We start from the raw sequence: 23,149 nt of genomic DNA, 5'->3' as shown, positions 1-23,149 counted from the left end.
TAGGGGAAAAGTATATATATATAGATAGATAGATATAGATATAAATATAGATATAGATATATATAGAGAGGAGATATTATTCATATATATATGGCAAAATCCTGGTGATTTTTTTTTCACTCAAAACATTTTATTCAATGACATAATTTCTCAGTACAGTTTACACTATCCCAAATGAAGGGAAAATGGGTATAAAAAGGGGGGAAGGGAGACAAAACTAAAAAAAATTCTAACAAATAAGAACTATAATTATAGCTTCCATTATGTCCTCTTTCAATTATTTATTCACAATTTTTAATTGCGTTTTTGATAAATATCTGGATTGTTCAAAAAGGAAGTGAATGCTCTAAGTGAAGCTACTTTCATTTCTCACGATGTCTCACTTTTTATTTGGTGTCTTTACTCTTCTGGAGTCCGAAGAGAACTGCATCAGCCTCTAGTTTAGTTATGTCTGTTGCAGCTCCCAGAAACCTAGATGAAAGTTCAAAATCCAATAACAGCAGCCGGACTGTGGTTCCTAACTGGTATTCCTCTCCACCCACTTCTGGTCTTTTATACACACACACTGAAGCTTGCCGCCAAAGTGTATATACAAATAGTCTTCTCCACACCATAAAAGATTCGTCCAATGACTACTTTATCCATGGCAGGTCCGATCTGTGGGAGAGGAGAATGTCTCAGCATAGAGGGAAAGGATTCCACACTTTTCAGGGAGCCCGTTGTCCACCAGAGCTCTGACTTCTGCTGCAGCTTGGCTCCAGAGCGTGGGCTAAGCCACCTGGGCACATTCTAGACTCTGTGGACTGAGAACTCATTCCCGGGCCACCCTCAGTGCTTGCGCCTCGAGAGGGCTGAGAGAAGAGGACCCACCATGTGCAGGAGCTGACTCTGGGCAGTCACAGCACAGGTCTGACACAGCGCCACCCTCACGGCTCCAGAACCTCTGACCTAGTCCTGGTACCTTTAAAGAACTATCTTGTATCTTCTACATGTTCAATGTCAGTGTGTGCATTTATATAAGGCAAATTCTACCCATTATCTGCAAGTGTCTTATTGCCACAGGCTTCTAAGTAGGAATGTTATAAGAATAAATAGGAAAAGTAGGAGACAGGGTAGGAAACTAGAAAATGTGTTTGTTTCCCCTGCTTGTGTTTTCTTCCAGCAAGATGAGGCACGTATTAGAGGAGAAAAGGAAAAAAAGCAAATAAACAGGCTGAACTAAAAGATCAGACTGGAGTGGTATATACTAGAGAGAATTGGGATGTGTGATATTGGAGCTTTCCAGGATATCACTGATTACTTAACTCTGGAGCCAACATATCAACTGTTATATGGGCCACTGACCACTGTGAAAACCACTAGATAGTTACTGCAGTAGCTTCGTTGGACCTTAATATTCTTATTTCCTATTTTGCGGGAGTGCTTAGGAGGAGGGTGGAAAATTGTAAGCATATTACATGATCTGGTCTCAGAGGAAAAGTTTTTATGATAAACTCTAACTCCTAAAGGCTTATATAAATAATCCCTAGTTGAAATGTAATTATATAAACTAATTTATGATGGGCTTGAAAAGGATGAGAGGGGCTTTGGCCAGTGTGGCCCAGTGGGTTGAACACTGGCCTGCAAACTGAAAGATCATGGGTTCGATTCCCAATCAGGGTTGGGTTGTGGGCCAGGTCCCCAGGTGGGGGACATGCAAGAGACAACTTATTGTTTCTCTCTTTCCCTTCCCCTCTCTCTAAAAATAAATAAATAAAATACATAATTATAAAAATGAGACGGGATGGTAAAACAGGCTGTCCATCTAATTGGTACCACTCACTGGAGAGTACCTTAAGGACCCAATAACTCTTTCTAAATTTAAGTTATACATTTTTAGTTATTGAAATGAATCAGGGTTCTGGTAATATTGAATAACATGGTGAGGCATTATCATTTTTTATTCTTTCATTCATACAAGTATTTATTGTTCACATACAAAGAGTTGGGCACTATGCTAGACGCTAGGTGTAGAATGCTTTACTTTCACGGAAGTTAAGGTTTAGTGGCAGAGACAATCATTAAGGATATAAACAAAAAATAAACATACAGTTACAACTGTGATAAATATTTTGCAAGAATATACAAAGATGCAGTGGGAGAGAATATCAGGGAGAAAACAGTAATATTTGGGGGTTAAGAAAATGCCGTTTTGAGAAAGTGGCAATTAGGCTTAGATCTGAAACATAAGAAAGGGGTTATTCTAGGGAAGAGTGAAAGGTATGGATCATTCCAGAAAGGAAAAACAGCAACTTGATAATAAGAGCAATTCAGAGGTATTATTCAAACAATTTGCATTATAGGACATTAGAATTGCTTTAAATAATGGAAATCAGTAGTCTTTCTAAAAATTGCCCAACTTTAATTTTATTATCAAACCATCACACTAACTTTCTAAAGTATTATTCCTAAAGTCTTTGAAGATTCAAAGGCTTTTTATTGTAATGTATTGATTGTATCATTTGTTCAAATTTGAGTTAATATTTAATATTAAAATGATCTCTTTTAATTATGTCATGTCATTAGATTAGTAGAATGTTTTCTTAACTATTAGTTCAAAAAATTTTATAGACTTTTATGGTGTTAAATTACTACTTATTTAAACTGATTTCCAGTTGAGAATCTATCTGGTAGAACCTTTCTAATTCTATCAGAGAAACTAGAAAAAAGAAAATAGGCATTCCAGACTGGAACCAAGCTGTTCTTGGTAGAGAATCCTTTTGTTTTTGTTTTTGTTTTTGTTTTGTTTCTTTTTAAGAGATTTTCCTTAGCTGAAATTTCCTTAAAATTATTATATTTTTTTAGTACCAGGAGAATACAGCAAAGTCCACTCTTTGATGTCGGGTAGAGTAGGTGGCACTTTGGCTTTGTACATCATTTTGTTAACCAATTTTCTTCAAGTAGCATTATCTTTTGTTCCTAGGTGGCAGATTTGGAGCAGAGTGGCATCCGGAAATCATAGCAATTGCAACAGTATTTCATGCAATTGTTGAAAAGTATTCTCAGTTCAAGGATTTCAAAAACACTTTTCCAGTGGTAAATTACTTTTACAATATTCTTCTCTGTAAACTGAAAAACACTGAAGCACGGAGAGCAATAGTTTACCAAGATCTAGTGTTGATTTTCCTGGACAACAATTTTGTTGGAAATCTACTAAATGATGGCTCTTTTGCTGGAGGCAGTGAAGTTTCAAGGGAAATAAAAGACAGGTTTCCTAGTCACTTCTTTGATTTAATGAAAGAACCAAAGAAAATTATGTATATGTCACAAACATTTGTAGAGCTAATTAGAGATGTTCCCATTAAGTGCTTAAGTGTTTAGACTGGTAAAAAGGCTAAATGAAGAGGTATCATTGTATAATTAGAATGACAGGTTTTGAGATGGTTTTTAATGAGTGAGGCAGATGATTTTGACACTGCAAAGGGTGGATGACATTCTGGGTAGATTAAATGGCATATTTAGTTATATAGAGGCCAAAGAGAGCACAATTTATGCAGGATTGCCAAATATAGCCAAGAGCTGGATAGTTTAAGACCAAGTAGAATAAGAGGTCCTTTGGTTAAAGGAAGGCTTTTTGGCAACAGGAAAACTGAAATAATTTTAAGGACAAAGATCAAAATGACACCAAGGTTAAATCCTTACTACACAATGTATCAAAAAATAGATGATGGAAGGAAAAGGAGAAATATATGGAAAGTGATATCAGTACGAATTTTTTAATGACACTTTACGCATAGAGAAGTAGTGAGAATGTGGAATGAAATCATGGGGAAGACTGTTAGAACCAGTCATGAAAGAAATTTTGGAGATTATTCAGTTCACTCTCACTCTTCATCAAATTTGAAGTGTAGAAATGAAATACATATTCATGTACTGTTGTATTAATTAAGAGATACTTCCATGAAACAGATAGAAACAGAAATATAAAATGTTAATAATTGGTTCAGCTGATTATATTTTCATAGAACCATGTAAAGAGTTTCCAGAAATTTTACTGGGACATAATTCCTTTTGCCTCTGTTCAATTCACCAAGTTCCTCTTTCTGTCTCATTATGTACTCATAGATCCCTGGACAGACATTAAGAGCATTGGTCTGAAGCAAAAATCCTTAGAATTTTAACAAAAACAAGAATATCCATGACAAACTACTTTTAAACTTACCAAAACTATAATATGATCTTATTTACAAATTATTCATACATTTATTAACTCAAGCAATTCTCATAACATAGCCTGTATTATGTATATTAATATTCCATTTATTCAAACATTAATTTATCTTTTATTATTATTTGACTTCTCCATAAAACTCAAAAGCATAATAAATACACATAAGAATGTAATAAAAAAACAAGCCTACTATAAGAAAAAGGAAAAACTAATTACATTGTGGTAAGCAGTCTCTAAAGATGGTCCACAATAAATTATATCTCTTGGTATTCAAATGCTTTTGCAGTCCCTTTTCCTTAAATCAACACTGAATAAGTGAGTTGCTTTGCACCAATAAAATGCAGTACAAGTGATGCTGCCTAAGTCATGAGGCTGATTCAGAAAAAAAAATCTTCGTTCTACCCCCACTTTCCTCCTTGAGATATTTGCTCTATGTGAAACCAGCAGACATGTAAGAAGTTCTGCTACCCTATGACCAACATGTTGTGAGGAAGCCACATGGAGAGGCTGCAAGGGGAAGGGGCAGGAGGCAAGTGTAGGGGAAGAGAAAGAGACAGACAGACTGACAGACCAACCAACAGACAGACTTGTCCTGCACAAAGTTGGGCTAGCCATTTCATAAAAGTTGCCACATATGTCAGTAAGAAGCCATCTTTGATATCCAGCCCAGTTGAGCATTTAGATGGCTCCAGCCCAGCCTCCTTCTGACTGAAGCTGCATGAGATATCCTAAATTAACCCATAGAATATTGAAAAATAATGTTTAAGTCTTAAGTTTCGGGGTGGTTTGTTTTGCAGCAATAATTAATGGAACATACATCAAACATTAAAGTAAACAGTTGTAAATTTCAAATTTTCTTGAGATCTTTTTAACAGTCGAAGAACAAAACAGAAGCATAATCAATTATATAGTCATTAGAAAACGTAGGTCACCAAGTTCTGTGTTATCAAGAGAAAGTTTATCATTACTAGAAAGAAAACAATATTCTGGTTCCCCTACTAATCTTTCTTACTTTGGTACATTTTGGCATGTTAGCAAAAACATTGGGTAGTAGATGTGATTAAAATAGAACTATAGGCTGTGGATTTTGTTAAAAAGTTCCCTGGTAACAACATGATTTTATGTTTAAGCACTCTAGCAATAGATATTATCAACAGTCTTAATGCATGCATGCTATTACCAATGAATGATAAAAATCCCTATTTTTTTCATAAAACATATACAGTTGAGAACTAAGGCTTTAGATAAGGTCTTCTAAGTTTCACATCACTGTATAAATTTTTATGGGAACTGAATATCAGAGAATTTGAGATTTCACTTCTTAATATGGGCTTCTGTCTTGTTATTAAAGGATTTTACATCAGGTGTAGGATTGACATTCTATTATAAAAATTGAGATCCCCAGATAACATTACTACCTCCGAGAAAAGATCACTGATTCCTGCATGGAAGTGAGCCAGTACACCTGAAGGTAAGGACAATAACCAAGCTTAGTATATCAACATTTGTCAGATGAGTTAAATAAATTTATCAAGATCACATTATTAGTATATGTTAGGATCATAGCTCTGTAAAAGCTGTTCTGACTCTAGATTCAGGGAAAAGATTTCAGACCATCGATGAGATTCAGGAAAATATGACGGGGCAGCTGACGATGATTGGGAGAACTGTGTGAGGTCCCAAGGTGCCTACTTTAAAGGGAACTGAGGAGTCATTGTCTTATGTACAATGTTTCTTGTATCTTGTGTCTTGTTCAATAAATGTCTCTATTTTTTATATTACATGGCTGGATACCTTCTCGACAGACCTCATATACCAGGCAAAAAATTGTGTTCATTATTGCAAGGTCACTTTCTCTCCTTTGGGGGATGGCAAGGGTGTATCAGGCATATTACTTAACCAGTGCTAATCAATTGGTTCCAGATTGACTGATATAAGGTTCCATTTCTGGAAGTATAGAAACTGTAGTTCTCAGTTTATTAATGTGGGGCTTAGCATAAGTGACTCCATTTTGGGCCTCTTGTTTTAATAGAGCATACAGCTACAGTAATAGAAACCACATATTTGGTATTGATTTTTATCTGCAATTAAAAAAATAATAATTCCTATTTTTTCTACCAATGCCCACATGCAAAAATCAAAGTAATTTTCCCCCTGTTGCCCCAACTTCAACCTGTAACTACTTTTCTTTGGGACTACGATAGTTGCTGGATAATAATTTAGAGAAGGAATAATGGTTTTTTGAGAGTTTAGTTCTAATGCCAATAAAAGTGAGTACAATTCCTGTCAATCATTTGGAGGGAGAATAATAAAATTTAATATTTTTTAAATATCTGTACAATTTAGTATCCCTGAAAGGTTGGTATTGTGTTCAAATCAGGAAACTGTGGTTTACACAGACTGTGCAACTACTGTGATTCAGGATTTCTGAATATGAGTTCTGTTTTGTCTGTTTATTAGAGAAAAAAATAGTATAAAACCACATTTGATTTCTTTATTTATAAAATATTTATAGACTCTTTTAGGGATAATATAAATTTATTCAAATATACACTAGAATTTTTAAGGAAAATAAATGTTTACAAAAGGAAAGGAAAATCTTCATGGAGCTATAAGTTATATAATATTGTTTGGGACATTCATTTTTTTAAATAAAAGCATTTCGATAGTTTAAGTTTTCTTTGGGTCTTAAGCTGTATTTTTTAAACCTTTACTTTTTTATTAGAAATGACTTTTCCAGTGACCTCTAAGTTAGTGTTAAATTATCAGTGGTTAATAAGATTTTATTGTAGCTTTGTTTAATTTCATCATCAAAATAGTAGACATAATATTTTTAGTGCAGAAATGACTTGGTTACTTTTGAGTGAAAAAAAAAAATCCCTTCTCTCAGTTTAATTAGTTGAAGTGAATATTAAGCAAGCAGAAATTTTCAAAAGACAATTCTCCTTTTAAAAATAAGACTTATGAAATATAGTTTATTCAGCCTTACTATATGCTCTTTGATAGGAATTTTCATAGAAGAATGAATAAAGGAAAATCAGTTATATCTTTAATTTGTCTCTTCACTCACTGTTAAAATAGTCATTATTTTATAAGCCTCTACCTGTTTCTCTAACATTGTTCCCATGATTCCTTATCCTCTGAAGTTCACTGGCCAGGTATTATATTAAGGTGGTCCAAAAATTTCTTCTAAAAAGTTCTAAATTTTTCAATTCAATAGACCCATTTGTTCATGGATTTTTAAATTTATTTTATTAAATGTATTGGAGTGAGATTGGTTAATAGGATCATACAAGTTTCAAGTCTATTTTTCTATCATGCTAGATCTGTATATTGAATTGTCTGCACACGACCCACAGTCAAGCAATCTTCAATAACCATATATTATACCTCTTCTACCTCTTACCGCCCTAACCCCTTCCCTCTGGTTACTACCACATTGCTGTCTGTGTCTATGAGTTTCAGTTTTATATCTCACATATGAATGAAATGATATGGTTCTTACCTTTTCAGACTGACTTATTTCACTTAGCATAATATTCTCAAGGGCCATCCATGTTGTCACAAATGACAGTATTTTGTCTTTTCTTATGGCTGAGCAGTGTTCCATTGTATATGTGGACCACATCTTCTTTACCCAGTCCTCGATAGAAGGACACTTTAGTTGTCTCCATGTGTTGGCCACCGTGAACAATGCTGCAATGAACATAGGGGTGCATATATCTTTGCAAATAAATGTTTTTGAGTTTTTCAGGTAGGTACCCAAGAAAGGGATTGTTGGGTCATATGGTAACGCTGTTCTTTTTTTTTTTTTTGAGGAACCACCAGAGTGACTTCCGTAGTGGCTGTACCAGTCTACAGTCCCACCAGCAATGAATGAGGGCTCCTTTTTCTCCACAACCTCCTCAACACTTGTTATTACTAGTATTGTTGATAATACCATTCTAACAGGTGTGAGGTGGTATGTCACGGTAGTTTTTATTTGCATTTCCTCAACAGCTAGTGAGGTTGGACATCTCTTCATATATCTGTTCACCATTTGTATATTTTCTTGGGGGAGGTGTCTCTTCAGGTCTTCTGTCCATTTATTAATTGAATTGTTCATACTTTAAAATAATATCCTAATCTTTTCTGATTACTTTAAATTTTTAATTTTCTAAGTTTCAGTATCTTTTGGATATAGTTCTTATTTTAAAATCTCTACTTAGAGCCCTGGCTGCTGTGGCTCAGTGGATTGAGCATTGGCCTGTGAGCCAAGTGTCGCTAGTTCGATTCCCACTCAGGGCACATGACTAGGTTGCACGTCAGGTCCTCAGTTGGGGGCGTGAGTGAGAGGCAACCACACAGTGATGTTTCTCTCCCTTTCTTTCTCCTTTCCCCTCTCTCTAAAAATAAATAAATAAACAAACAAACAAATTAATTAATAAAAAAAATCTCTACTTAGATTCCACAAGATTAAATATACATGGTATTGTAATTTTACAAAACATTGTGAGAAATGGAAACATTTTTCTCAATAGGCAGAAATTCTTTTACAGAGGATGTCAGGACAGTATGTTATGTTGGTTTAGCTATTCTTTAAGTACAAGCAAGAGAAAATGTTGGACACTTTATAAAAGAATGTTCTCTATCATTGAACCTGAAAGACTCCAAGAGATGATGAAATAATGTTTTCTGGAGCCATCATATATAGTCATTATTATTATATCTGACTTTTAAAAAATTGGTCAAACATTTATAAACATAAATTAACAATAAAATCTCACCCATCAAAATGGAGGAATGGAACTTCCAGCCAAGATGGAGGCCTAGACACACACACTGCATCTCCCTTCCCAACTAAGAAGAAATACAACTACCTCAAAACTAGAGACAACCAGAAGTTCTAGAAAATTGAGCTGCATGGAAGTCCAATAGACAAAGATATAAAGAAGAAATACTCATCCAGACAGGTAGGAGGGGCAGAGCCAGAGCGGAGAGGACCCAGTGTGGTGGTGGTGGCAGCAGTGGCAGTGGCAGGCTGGCGGAAAGCACAGTCACACGTTTTAAAGGGAGGGACATCTGCGGAGTGCTTCCAGCACCGGACCAGATTGTGCAGCTCACAGTACCAGCCGCCGAGGGAAATCAAGCCTCATTGCCTCTGACTGTGCAAACCAGTGGGGGTTGGGGTGGAGGAAGAAACTGCTGGTCTCTCAGCAGAGACCAATTCTTTAAAGGGCCTCCAAAGTCCTAGAATGTCCACAGACCCGCCCATTCTGGGAATGACAGCCAGGGCAACAGCTAGAGAGATGCCAGTCCCATACAAAGTGGGAGAAGTGCCTGGGAGAAGGGCAAGTGCTGCGCAAGTGGCATTGTTCCCTCTCAGACCCCTCCCCCACACACAGTGCCACAACTTGGTGAAATGGGTCGCCCTATACTGAAGAATATCTAAGGCTCTGCCCCTTAAATGTAACAGGAATGACAGCTCTACCTAAGACACAGAGGCAAACAAACACAGGAGCCTGTTAAGATGAAGAGACAGAGAAGTATGGCCCAAAAGGGGGAACAGATCAAGGTTCCAGTGGGAGAACTAAGCGACAAGGAAATAGCCAACCTAACAGATGCAGAGTTCAAAACACTGGTGATAAACATGCCTACAGGTTTGACAGATATGCTTAAGTATGGCAAACGCATAGGGGAAGAAGCAAAAGCTATGCTAAATGAAACAAAGGAAAACCCACACAAAACCAATGGTGAAGGGAAGAAAACCAGGGTTCAAATCAATGATTTGGAACATAAGAAAAAAAAAAAAAGTCAACCAGTACAGAATGAGGAAACAAGAATTGAAAAAAATGAGGAGAGGCTTAGGAACCTCTGAGACAACTTTAAACATGCCAACATCCAAACCATAGAGGTGCCAGAAGGAGAAGAGGAAGAGCAAGAAATTGAAAACTATGTGAGAAAATAATGAAGGAAAACTTCCCAAATTTGGTGAAGGAAACAGACATACAAGTCTGGGAAGCACAGAGAGTCCCAAACAAGCTAGTCCCAAAGAGGACCACACCAAGACACATCATAATTAGAATGCCAAAGGTTCAAGATAAAGAAAGAATCTTAAAAGCAGCAAGAGAAAGCAGAGAATTACTTGCAAAGGGATGCCTATAAGACTCTCAGCTGACTTCTCAAAAGAAACTTTGCAGGCAAGAAGGACTGGCAAGAAGTATTCAAGGCGATGAAAAGCAAGGACCTACAATGAAGAAAGGGTAAATAAGTGCTTCCCAGACAAGATAAAGCTAAAGGAGCTCATCATCACCAAATTATTATTATATGAAATGTCAAAGAGACTTACTTAAGAAAAAAAAGATCAAAATTATGAACATTAAAATGATAAAGTTCCTGGTTGCTGTGGCTCAGTGAATTGAGCGTCGGCCTGCAAGCCAAATATCACTGGTTTGATTCCCAGTCAGGGCACATTACTAGGTTGCATATCAGGTCCTCAGCTGAGGCCGCAGGTGAAAGGCAACCACACAGTAAAAAAAAAAAAAAAAAAAAAAAAAAAGATAAAAAACTCACAACTATCAACAACTGAATTTAAAGAATAAAAACAAAATACAACTAAGCAAACCAGAATTGGAACAGAATCATAGGTATGAGGATCATTTGGAGGGTTATCAGCTGGGAGGGGGAATGGGGCGAAATGGGGAAATGGTACAGGGACTAAGAGGCATAACTGGTTGGTACAACATAGACAGGGGGAAGTTAAGAATAATATAGGAAAGGGTGAAGCTAAAGTACTTATAAGCATGACCCATGGACATGAACTAAGGGGGTGCGATTGCTGGAGGGAAGGGGGGTACTGGGCAGTGGGGAGCAAAGGGGAAAAAATTGGGACTGCTATAACAACATAATCAATAAAATATACTTTTTATAAAAATGGGCAAAGGATGAAATAGACACTTCTCCAAGGAGGACATACAGAGGACCCATAGACATATGAAAGAAATGCTCAACAGCACTAGCTATCATAGAGATGCAAATTAAAACCACAAGGAGATATCACTTCACATCTACCAAAATGACGATCATTAATAAATCAGCAAACAAGAAGTGCTAGTGAGGATGTGAAGGAAAGGGAACCCTAGTGCACTGTTGGTGGAAATGAAGACTGGGGCAGCCACTGTGGAAAACAGTATGGAAATTCCTCCAAAAACTAAAAAGGGAACTACCATTTGCCGCAGCGATTCCAGTGCTGGGAATGCACCCTTAGAATTCCAAAACACCAGTTCAAAAGAACTTATGCACCCCTACATTCGTGGCATCAATAACCAAGAGTTGGAAACAGCCAAAATGCCCATCAGTAGATGAATGGATTAAAAACTGCCACATTTACATAATGGAGTACTATGCAGCAAAAAGAAGAAACTCCTACCTTTTGCCACAGCAAGCATGGAATTGGAGACTATCATGCTAACTGAAATAAGCCAGTTGGTGAAAGACAATGTCACTTATAAGAGAAATCTAAAGAACAAAAACTAATCTGCAAAATAGAGCCAGAGATATAGAATCATGGAACAGACTGAGAGCAGTGAGAGGATGGGGGGTGACGAGGGGATTCCTTGAACGAAGGTGAAGTACTTAGTCAAGGAACTATGAAGGACCCATGGACATAGACAATGGGGTGGGGATGGACTATGGAAGTGGAGAGTGGGTTAGGTGGAGGGGGCCAAAAGGAGAGATAATTGGATCAATTGTAAAACAGAAAAAAAATAGAAATATTTTAAACTGTAGATTCATAATTTACCTGGAGATAACATTAGATTCTACAGAAAGAAATTTCCTCCAGGGAGGATAAAAAACAATATGTATTATTTATTTCTAAGGACTTCATTGTTTTTATCATTTTTGATGCTGTTGTATGTGAGATTGTTCTTTATTTCTTTTATAGATAGTTACATCTTAGTGTATACAGATGCAACTGATTTTTCTGTTTACTTTGTGTCCTGAAAGTGTATTGAATGTGTTTATTAGTTCTAATAGTTGTTTGATGAAATTTTATGATTTTCTACATATAAGGTTTTGTCATCTGCAAACAGAGACTGTTTTACTTTTTATTTTATAGTTTAAATGTCATTTATTTCTTTTTCTTGATTAATTTCTGTCTAGGTCTTCTAGTAGTAGTACATTGAATAAAAGTGGTAAGAATGTAGAAAAAAAATGGAGGAAGGTGCCATTGGTCAACCAGACACTAGCCAAATATTCAAAAATGTTAATATAAAGTATTCATAGAAATTCAAACAGTTTTATACTTGTTGTATTTCCTATATAAGAATCATCATAAAATGAAATGGGGGCAGGATACCATACACAACAAGTTAAACTGTTTTGCATATGGATTTTTTGGTAAATTTCATTTTGCACATTGTTTGCTCAAGAGCTTTATGCATTTTTGGAATTATATAATTATCATAAGGGAGATGTTTCAAGAATGAACTTATATATATTTTTGGCTATCTCACAAAATGATGAATAACAAAATGTTCTCATTTACTTATTGAGTATAACATATACTTTAAAATGGATCTACATTTTTAGCATTAATTTTTGATAGAAAAATAATATTTCCTAAATTAGCTTTGAAGTGACAGTATTTTGGCAGATGGATATTTATTTTAAAAGTTATTTATGTAATAACATAGTTTAAAAGTATGATTTATACACTTTTCTGTATTTAAACTTGGAAGGGAATAGTATTCAAATTCTTACTAAATTTAGAAATTATTTTTATCATATTATAGTTGTTTGATATTTGTTTAACCTTAGAGAGACCCATTATGGTTAATTAAAAGTTCAAAGCTTTATTTTATTGTGGTAAAAAACACATAACATTGTATTTACTATTGCTGAAAGTTTAGCTGACCTGCTCTATGGTATTGCTGCTTCAGCATCCATTTTGTTTGGTCATACAGCCTGCAGGGACCCTAAACTGACACTGGCTCATCATGCTCCAGCAGGCCTTAGCTGGTAGAGTCACAAGCGTACATTTCCTATCCGACTTCCCCAAAAGTCCTTGTGATCAACAGTCTTTCCTATCTTCCAGTGCCTTCCTGTTATGCTCCCTTTGGGTAAATCCCCAGTGGAGCTTAGCAAAACTCACTCTTTTGGTTTGAGTTGAGTGGTTCAGCCATAACCTGGAAACCTCAAAGGACACTATCCGTGAACTGTATTAAATGCATGTTCACCAGGTGTTCTCTCTCTCTCTCTCTCTCTCTCTCTCTCTCTCTCTCTATCTCTCTCTCTCTTTTTCGGTCTCTCCCTTGCCTTGATCTCCCCATGTGGTGTGTTTTTGAACCATGGCTCATCATCCAGTATCTTGTGCTACACACAAGTATTAACTTGACAAATTCATAACAACCATCTTCGCCATTTTCAAGTGCACCATTCAGTAGTGTTATTATTCACATCGCTGTGCAGCTGATTTCTAGAAATTTTCATCTTATAAAACTGAAACTCTTTGCCCGTTAAACACTAATTCTCCCCCCACCCCCTGCCCAGCCTTTGGCAGCCACCACTCTATTTTCTAGGTCTATGACTGACTACTTTAGACACTTCATATGAGTATATGTCCTTTTGTGACTGGCTTATTTCACTTACCATAATGTCTTCACGGTAACAAGTAACAGGTTCTTCATCTTTATTAAAAGCTGCATAATATTCCATTCTATGTATATACCACATTATCTTTATCTGTTCATCCCTTGATGCACATTTGACTGCCACCTCCTGGTTATTGTGAGTAATGCTGCAGTGAATATCAGTATGCAAATATCTCCTTCAATTTTTAAAAAAATATATGCCAAGAGGTGAGATTGCTGGATCATATGGTAATTCTAGTTTTAATTTTTTTGAGGAACTTTCTTAATTTTTTACATAATAGCTACACCATTTCACATTCCCAGGAAGAGTACACAAGTGTTCCTGTTTCTCTGTCTTTGCCAATACTTGTTATTGTCTCTTCTATTAAGAGGCCATCCTAATGGATTTGAAATGATATTTTATTGTGGTTTTGATTTGCATTTTTCATATAATTATTTATGCTGCATATCTCTTTACATGCTTTTTGACCATTTGTATATAATGTTTGGAGAAATGTCTATTAAAGTCATTTATTTTTTAATTGGGTTATTTGATTTTTTGTTGTTGAGTTTTCAGAGTTACTTATATACTCTGATTATTAACCCTTTATCAATAGATATATAATTTGAAAATATTTTCTCCCATTCCATAGGGTGCCTTTTCATTTTGTTGATTATTTCCTTTGATATACAGAAGTTTTTAAGTTTAATGTGGTCTCATTTGTATATTTTAACTTTTGTTGCCTATGCTTTTGGTGTCATATCCAAGAAGTCTTGGCCAAATCCAATGCCTTGAACGTTTTTTCCTGTTTTCTTCTACAACTTTAACAGTTTGGGTTCTTACGTCTTTAGGTCTTTAATTTAATTTGAGTTGATTTTTGTATATGGTGTATGTTTAGGGTCTATCTTCATTCGTTTGCGTGTGGATGTCAGTTTTCCCAACACCGTTTGCCCTTCCCCATTGTGTAGTCTTGGCATCCCTGTTGAAGATGATTTGATAATGTACAGAAGAGTTTATTTCTTATTTTTCTATTCTCCTCCATTGTTCTGTTTGTCTGTCTTTATGCCACTAGAACACCATTTTGATTACTGTTATTTCATGATATGTTTTGAAAATAGGAAGTGTGAGGCCTCCAACTATCCTCTACTTTTTCAAGATTATTTTGGCTAGTGTCTGTTTCTAGTATTGCAGACTCTCTAATAATAGTCTAAGCTATGGTGATCTCTTTTTTCAGCGGCCCCCAACCTGTTAATGTTCCTGTCAGCATTTACATTGAGGCAAGACTGAATGTACTCTCTTAGGCAGCCCCTTGTAAAGTCAAAATGTGGAGTGTTGGATATATATTCCACTCCTTTTTCCCTCCCCAGTGAGATGGTGGGCATTGGGATCCCCCCCCCCAATTATGCAGCACTGTTCTGTGGAGAGTACCTGTGGAGAGTACTGTTTAACTTTCACCTGGGGTACAGGAACCTCTTAACTGGTTTCTGGATTGCTCACAAAGGCAATTAGTATTGTTAAGTTGTTGTTTCTGTGAGTAAAAGAAAGTTCGGAGCTTCTTTTACCGTCTTGCTCCCATCACTCTCATTGGAAGCTTAAACTTTCTACTATAATGAAAAATTCCTTTCTAATGAGTCTCTTCTTGCCTAGAGATTCCAGAGAATTATATTTCAGGGATTTCCAAGACATTGCAATTCTGGCAGCTCTAATCAATTAACATTGGCTATGTGAAGGGCCGCTCTGTGAAGGGTGTCGAAGGGGTATCCAGACTTACTGATAAGAGTAAAGTGATCAGTTAGTGATATTTGCCAGGGATATGGCAAAAATCTAAGAAGGAGCTGTGTCGTAAGTGCCCACAGATGCCAGCAAGAGAATGTTATAATACTTTTAAAACATGAGGGCATGCTTGTGTTAGATAGGTTTTAATTCACAGAGAAAACAGTAGGTTTAAAGTGGTTTTGTTTTACTTTGTGTTCAAAGCTTGCAAATGATAGTAAGACCTAAATCAATTCTTTATACTAGTATTTTGTTTCTCTTTAGATCAAGATTTTAAAATATGCAGGTATCAATCCACAAGTGGATTAAAACTAGCATTCTTTTTAAAAAATAAAGTAGAATAAGAGAGAGTAAAAATATTAGAGAACCTCATGTGGGGGAGGAAGGAACTTCCTCTAGTTTCAAGTTTCTTTCAGCTGATCTGGATGATAAATCACTATGGGCAAGGCCCCTAGATTAAATTCTTCAAGGGTTAGGTAAAAGTTTTCATGAACCTGCATGGTTTCAGTTGCTTTCATCTCAAAATAATTCACGTGCCAAAATAGTATATCTTGGGAAGGCCTATTTTGAACCCCTACAATCACATGTAGTAAGAATGGGAATTGTTTTGATAACTCTTTCAATGATGTATGTGTATGGACTGGATCATGGTGTACAATAAATCACTCTGTGTTGAAAACATTGTGAAAATCATTAGCATATTTACTCCTGTGATAAAGCTGTAACATTCACTTAAACTGACACTGATCATATCTAATAAATATCTAAGTACTATACAGAACAATGTCTAAGCCCAAATATATCATTTTAATTTTCTGTCTTAAACCCTAAGCCAAGTTTCTAGGGCAATATATGGTTAATGATGTTTCTTATCCTGGCATATTCCTTTTCTTTAGTTGTTGATTTCTTTGACCATTGGAAACTTTCTTGGAGGCCACTCTTATACAAGTTTTATAAAGTATTCTAGGTTGTCTAGGAAATTAATCATTGCCCAGCATTTTATAGTTTACATTTTTATGCTTCCTTCTTTATAAGTATTAAATATTTTCTATAGTTTTTTAAAAATAATTTATTTATTTATTTGTTTATTTATTTTTAGAGAGAGGAGAAAGGAGAAAAGGAGAGGAACATCACTGTGTGGTTGCCTCTCACTCACGCCCCCAACTGGAGATCTGACATGCAACCTAGTCATGTGCCCTGACTGGGAATTGAACCAGTGACACTTGGTTCGCAGGCTGACACTCAATCCACTGAGCCACACCAGCCAGGGTATTACTGTAGTTTTTTAAATGTCCATTTATCACATGAAGCATTGGTTTTTATATCTTTTTATATATTTTTTATTTTTTGTATGTTTTATTGATTATGCTGTTATAGTTGTCCCAATTTCTTTTCTCTTTGCCCCCCTCCACCCAGCAACACCCCTCCCTCCAGAAGTCCCTCCCCTTAGTCCATGTCCATGGGTCATGCATGTAAGTTTTTCTTAACATCCCCCTGTACATTCTGTACCCTCCTATTATGCGTCTTAATTCCTTCACTATTTCCCTCCCTCTCCCCTTTTCTCCCTCCCAGCTGACCTTCCTTCACACGCTCCCCACACCTATGATTCTGTTCCCACTCTGGTTGTCTGCTTAGTTTGCCTTTGTTTCCATTCTCTAGCTTCTGTTGTTGATAGTTGTGATAGTGTTTTCACCTTAATGTTCATAGTTTTGATCTTTTTCTTTTTTTTTTAAATAATTTATTTATTTGTTTTTATTTTTAGAGAGAAGGGAAAGGAGAAAGAGAGGGAGAGAAACATCACTGTGTGGTTGCCTCTCACTTGTGCCCCCAACTGAGGACCTAACGTGCAACCTAGTCATGTTCCCTGACTGGGAATTGAACCAGCAACACTTGGCTCGCAGGCTGACGCTCAATCCACTGAGCCACAGCAGCCAGGGCTTTGATCTTCTTTTTCTTAAATAAGTTTCTTTAACATTTCATACAATAAGGGCTTGGTGATAATGAACTCCTTCAGCTTTACCTTGTCTGGGAAGCACTTTCTCTGCCCTTCCATTCTGAATGATAGCTTTGCTGGATAGAGTCATTTGGGCAGCAAATCCTTGCTCTTCATCATTTTGAATATTTCCTGCCAGTCCCTTCTAGCCTGCAAAGTTTCTTTTGAGAAATCAGCTGACAGTCTTATAGATACCCCTTTGTAGATAACTCTCCTCTTCTCTCTTGCTGCTTTTAAGATTCTCTCTTTATCCTTAACCTTTGGCATTTTGATTATGGTGTGTCTTGGTGTGGTTCTTCCTGGGTCTAGTTTGTTTGAAACTCTCTGTGCTTCCTGGACCCATATGTCCATTTCTCTCCCCAAATTAGGGAAGTTTTCCTTCATTATTTTTTCACATAATTTTTCAATTTCTTTCTCTCTTCACCATCTGGTAACCCTATGATTCAGATGTTGGCACATATATAGCTTTCCCATAGGTTTCTAAGCCTTTCCTAATTTTTTAAAATTCTCGTTTCTGCCCTCTGTACTGGTTGACTGTTTGTTTCTTTCTTATGTTCCAATTTGTTGATTTGAATCCTGGTTTCCTTTCCTTCACCACTTGTTCCATATGGATTTTCCTTCATTTCAGCCAGAATAGCCTTGATTCTTTCCCTGTCCTATTTAACCTTTGCTGTCATGTCTATGAGCATCTTTATCACCAATGCCTTAAACTGTGCCTCTGTTAAGCTATCTCCTCATCCATTAGGCGTGCTATCTGCTCGTTGCTTAGCTGTGTCACTGGGACCTTGATCTGCCCCCCCCATTCTGGGCTGTACTTCTCTCTCATCATGACAGTTTCCTGTGTTTGCTTCTGTAACTTGGGTGGGGCTGTTGCACCTCATATGTCATAGGGGGCGGAGCCTTAGGTATTCGTTAGCGCTGGCAACTCTTTCACCCTCATTTTAGTGCTGTATGTTGGGGAGGGATCTGAGAGAGAACAGTGCTGGTTGCCGCCGCTTTTCCAGGTACTTCTCCCCCTTCTCGTACTAAGCAAGCTGTCTTCTTTTTGAGACTGGTAGCTCCTTCCTCTGCCCTAGCCCCCACTTGATTTCACAGTCAGAAGCAATGTGGCTCTATATTCCCCAGAGCTGGAACTGCAAACTATGCAGTCTGGTTTGGGGCTGGGATTGTTTCTCAGATTTAAACTGTGTGACTGTGTTTTTCGCTACGGCTACCGCTATTCACCCCCCCGCCTGCCATGCTCCTGCAGCCACTCTGCCTCTAGCCATGCTGCCACTGGGCACTGCCCCCGCAGCTGCTGCTTCGCTTCTCTTTCTCTCCATCCGGGCTCTGCCCCTCCTACCTTTCTGGCTGATTTTTCTTATTTCTTTGCTGAACTTCCCTGTTGTTTTGATTTTCTGTTTTTTTTTTTGTTTGTTTGTTTTTATATTTTATACAGATTTAATAAGTCCTTTCTTTAAGCATGGCTTTCAAATGAAGATTATAAAGTGCTTTGTCAGGTTTGCAAATACAGTTTTTTTTTTAATGTTTTTTATTGATTATATTGTTACAACAGTTCCAATTTTCTCCCCCTTGCTCCCCTCCACCCAACACCCCCCTCCCCCAGCAATCCCCCCCAAGTCCATACCCCTGGTTCGTAAAAATTAACTATCCCCCCCTCGCAAATATTAGGACCCTTTGTAATCTTGTAAAGGACAATGGGAGAAGGTCTCGTGCTCCTCTAGCTGCTTCAAGCTGGACATGGTCGTCATCCTACCTACCCGTGGGTCCAGAAAACCCTAATAAGAGTGGGGGTGTGAAGGGGAGGGTGGCCTTCCCACATGGGGAAGGATTGTGCAGACTCCAGGTCAGTTGGCTGTCTCTGGTCAATGGCGTGCTTGGTTTAACAGGCTGGTGTCCTTGTTGTGTTCTGGGGGCAACAGATTTAGCGAAAAGGGTTAAAAGACATCACTCAATCCATAACTACTAGATGACAAAAGGCAGGGATTAATTTTTCAATGTTCCATATTACGAAAAAAAAAAAAAAGGGCTTCTTTGTAAGAAGGTGTGCTAGGCACATCTCACCTGTCCAAAACCATTTTGCCCATTATACTTAGTTTGGGCTGAGGTAAATAGTTTAGGTTTTCCCCCTCAGACCTCTGGGCCTTTTCTGTCCAAGCCATTAGGATAGAAAAGAGAAACCCATTTTAAAGTGAGGCCCACAGACCACCCCATTCTTCCCCAACCCAGCCATTTAGTTCAGTCAAACCGTTGAGTCTCAGGAGGCAGCGCTGCAGAGAGGATTAAGTGAGGCTTATGCATACAGACAATCACTCAGGTAATGCGATCATAGGCTTATGTCCTTTGAAAACAGAAAACACGTGTTAATTTATGTAACATAACCCACAAACAAGTCTCTAAATCTGTAAGACTGTCTTATTGGGAAGACATCCAGTTGCAAGGCACTTGAAATTCTATTTGCCTGCAACTTGAATATCTTTGATGATATCACAGACATGGTTTAATTTTCAAGTGAAACCATATTTTAAATGAGAAGAAACTTTTAAGACGGTTAGTTGCCCTATTTTATACTCTACTACTGATCATTGTGATTTTCCTTGAATAATAATTTTTCTCCCTAAGGTTACCCTCCTTGTCTTTAAAGGGACTACATTAAGTCCATTTTTAATTTATCCTGTTCGTTTGCATAAACATAACAAGAGCAGCAAATGATCACTTATGATCTTTAGTTCTGCTTTGCTGGAACTTACCCAAGGAATATTTGGGGTGACCCTCAGTCTGTTCTTCAGGGCACAGAAGCTGAGCCACATATCTGGCATTCATCCTTGCCTGTACACACCTGTTTTTTCCAAGTCTTTCTGGTTTTTCATTGTGCCTTAAGGTCCCTTCTAGCCATCTTTCAGGAAAACAACCTTCGTTCCTTCCCTGGAAAGATTGCTGTGGACCGCACAACCAACCATGGTACCAGGCCTTTTATCTCATGGGCTTTTATTACCTTTGAAAGTCATTCCCAGTTCCTCAGGGCATTTTGGTAACAATCTGTGCCCAAGTATGTTTCCTTTAGGCTTGACATTCCAGTCAAAGACTTGGTCAAAAAAAAAAAAAAGAAAAAAAAAAAAAGGAACCTCTATTGACAACTGGTCTTATTAGTTCTATGCAAAGAAACCAATGTCATTACTTACTTGTTTAGAATGCCAAACTCTGGAGGGATCAAATAGGGAGAAAAATATACAACGTGAAGGAAAATCTTTGTCCTAATATTCACTGAACTGGCATTTCCATTCTTCATATTTTCATTTTTCCCCCACTAAAAAAATTTTTTGTTTGTTTTTCCATTACAGTTGTCTCACTTTTTTACTCCTCTTGCTTCCCTGCACTCTGTCCCTCCCTTCCCCCACATTTAGTCTCCATTCAGTTGCCCCTGTCTGTGGGTCATTCATATATATATATATATTTTCTTACTTGACCCTTCCCCTTACACCCTTCTTTTCCTACCCCCCGCCCCCCTTGTTACTGTTAGTCTACTTCTTGTTTACATACCTCTGGTTCAATTTTGTTCATTTGTTTGTGTTGTTCATTAGTTTCCTGTAATAGGTGACAGCATAAGGTATTTTTCTTTTGTTGCCTGGCTTATTTCACTAAGCATAATTTTCTCTAGTTCCATCCATGTTGTTGCAAATGGTAGAAGTTCCTTCTTTCTTTCTGCTACATAGAATTCCATTGTGTAAATGTACCACAGTTTTTTGATCCACTCATCTACAGATGGGCACTTAGGTTGTTTCCAGCACTTGGCTATTGTAAATAGTGCTGCTATGAACATTGGAGTGCATAGGTTCTTTTGAATTGGTGTTTCGGGATTTTTTGGATATAATCCTAGCAATGGAATTGCTGGTTCAAAAGGCAGTTCCATTTTTAGTTTTTTTTAGGAAATTCCAAACTGTTTTCCACAGTGGCTGCACCAGTCTGCATTCCCACCAGCAATGCACCAGGGTTCCATTTCTCCGCATCCTCTCCAGCACAAGTTGTTTGTTGATTTGTTGATGATGGCCATTCTGACTGGTGTGAGATGGTATCTCATTGTGGTTTTAATTTGCATCTCTCTGATGCCTAATGATGTTGAGCATACTTTCATATGTCTATGGGCCCTCTGTATGTCTTCTTTGGAGAAGTGTTTGTTCAGGTCCTTTGCCCATTTTTTAATTGGGTTGTCTGTCTTCTTGGTGTTGAGTCGTATGAGTTCTTTATATATTTTGGAGATCAATCCCTTGTCTGAGATGTCATTGGCGAATATATTTTCCCATATGGTTGGTTTCCTTTGCATCTTGCTGATGTTTTCTTTAGCTGAGCAGAAACTTTTTAGTTTGATGTAGTCCCATTTGTTTATTCTTTCCTTTATTTCCCTTGCCTTAGGAGATATATCAGTGAAAATGTTGCTATGTGGGATATCTGAAATTTTCCTGCCTATTTTTTCCTCTAGGACTTCTATGGTATCACGGCTTACATTGAAGTCTTTGATCCATCTTGAGTTTATTCTGGTGTATGGTGTGAGCTGGTGGTCTAGTTTCATTTTTTTGCATGTCCCTGTCCAGTTCTCCCAACACCATTTGTTGAAGAGGCTCTTTTCACTCCATTTGATGTTCTTTCCCCCTTTGTCAAATATTAGTTGACCATATGAACCTGGGCTTATTTCTGGGCTCTCAATTCTGTTCCATTGATCTATATGTCTGTTTTTATGCCAGTACCAGACTGTTTTGATTACCGTGGCCTTGTAGTATAGTTTGATATCAGGTATTGTGATTCCTCCTACTGTGTTCGGCCTCAAAATTGCTGTGGCTATTCGGGCTCTTTTTTGGTTCCATATAAATTTTTGAAGTATTTGTTCTAGGTCTGTGAAATATGTTGCTGGTATTTTAATAGGGATTGCATTGAATCTATAAATTGCTTTGGGTAGTATGGACATTTTAATGATGTTGATTCTTCCCATCCATGAGCATGGTATATGCTTCCATTTATTTGTATCTTCTTTAATTTCTTTCTTCAGTGTTATGTAGTTTTCTGTGTACAGGTCTTTTACCTCTTTGGTTAAGTTTATTCCTAGGTATTTTATTTTTCTTGTTGCTATGGTAAATGGGATTTTTCTTTCAGTTTCTATCTCTGAGTTTTTATTGTTGGTGTATAAAAATGCCTTCGATTTCTTAATATTGACTTTGTATCCTGCTATTTTGCCGAATTCACTTATTAGATTGAGTAGTTTTTTTGTGGAGTCTAAAGGATTTTCTATGTACACTATCATGTCATCTGCAAATAATGACAGTTTTACTTCCTCTTTTCCAATTTGGATGCCTTTTATTTCTCTTTCTTGTCTGATTGCTGTGGCTAGAACTTCCAAGACTATGTTGAATAGGAGTGGAGAGAGCGGACATCCTTGTCTTGTTCCTGATCTCAGGGGGAATGCTCTCAGTTTTTGCCCATTGAGTATGATGTTGGCTTCAGGTTTCTCATATATGGCCTTTATTATGTTGAGGTATGCTCCCTCCATTCCCATTTTGCTGAGAGTTTTT

At 37.2% G+C, this 23,149-nt stretch overlaps 1 pseudogene; it reads right to left on the bottom strand.

Annotated features, from left to right (window-relative positions):
• Positions 1-386: 386 nt before the first annotated feature.
• Positions 387-23,149, bottom strand: part of LOC149991637 (small ribosomal subunit protein bS1m pseudogene) — a 58,952-nt pseudogene continuing 36,189 nt past the window's right edge.

Source organism: Furipterus horrens, unplaced genomic scaffold (assembly GCF_987537825.1).
Source record: "Furipterus horrens unplaced genomic scaffold, mFurHor1.1.pri manual_scaffold_17, whole genome shotgun sequence".
Lineage (NCBI taxonomy): Eukaryota > Metazoa > Chordata > Mammalia > Chiroptera > Furipteridae > Furipterus > Furipterus horrens.
The sequence above is the reverse complement of the archived record's forward strand: the minus strand, read 5'-3'. Positions and strand labels throughout refer to the sequence as shown.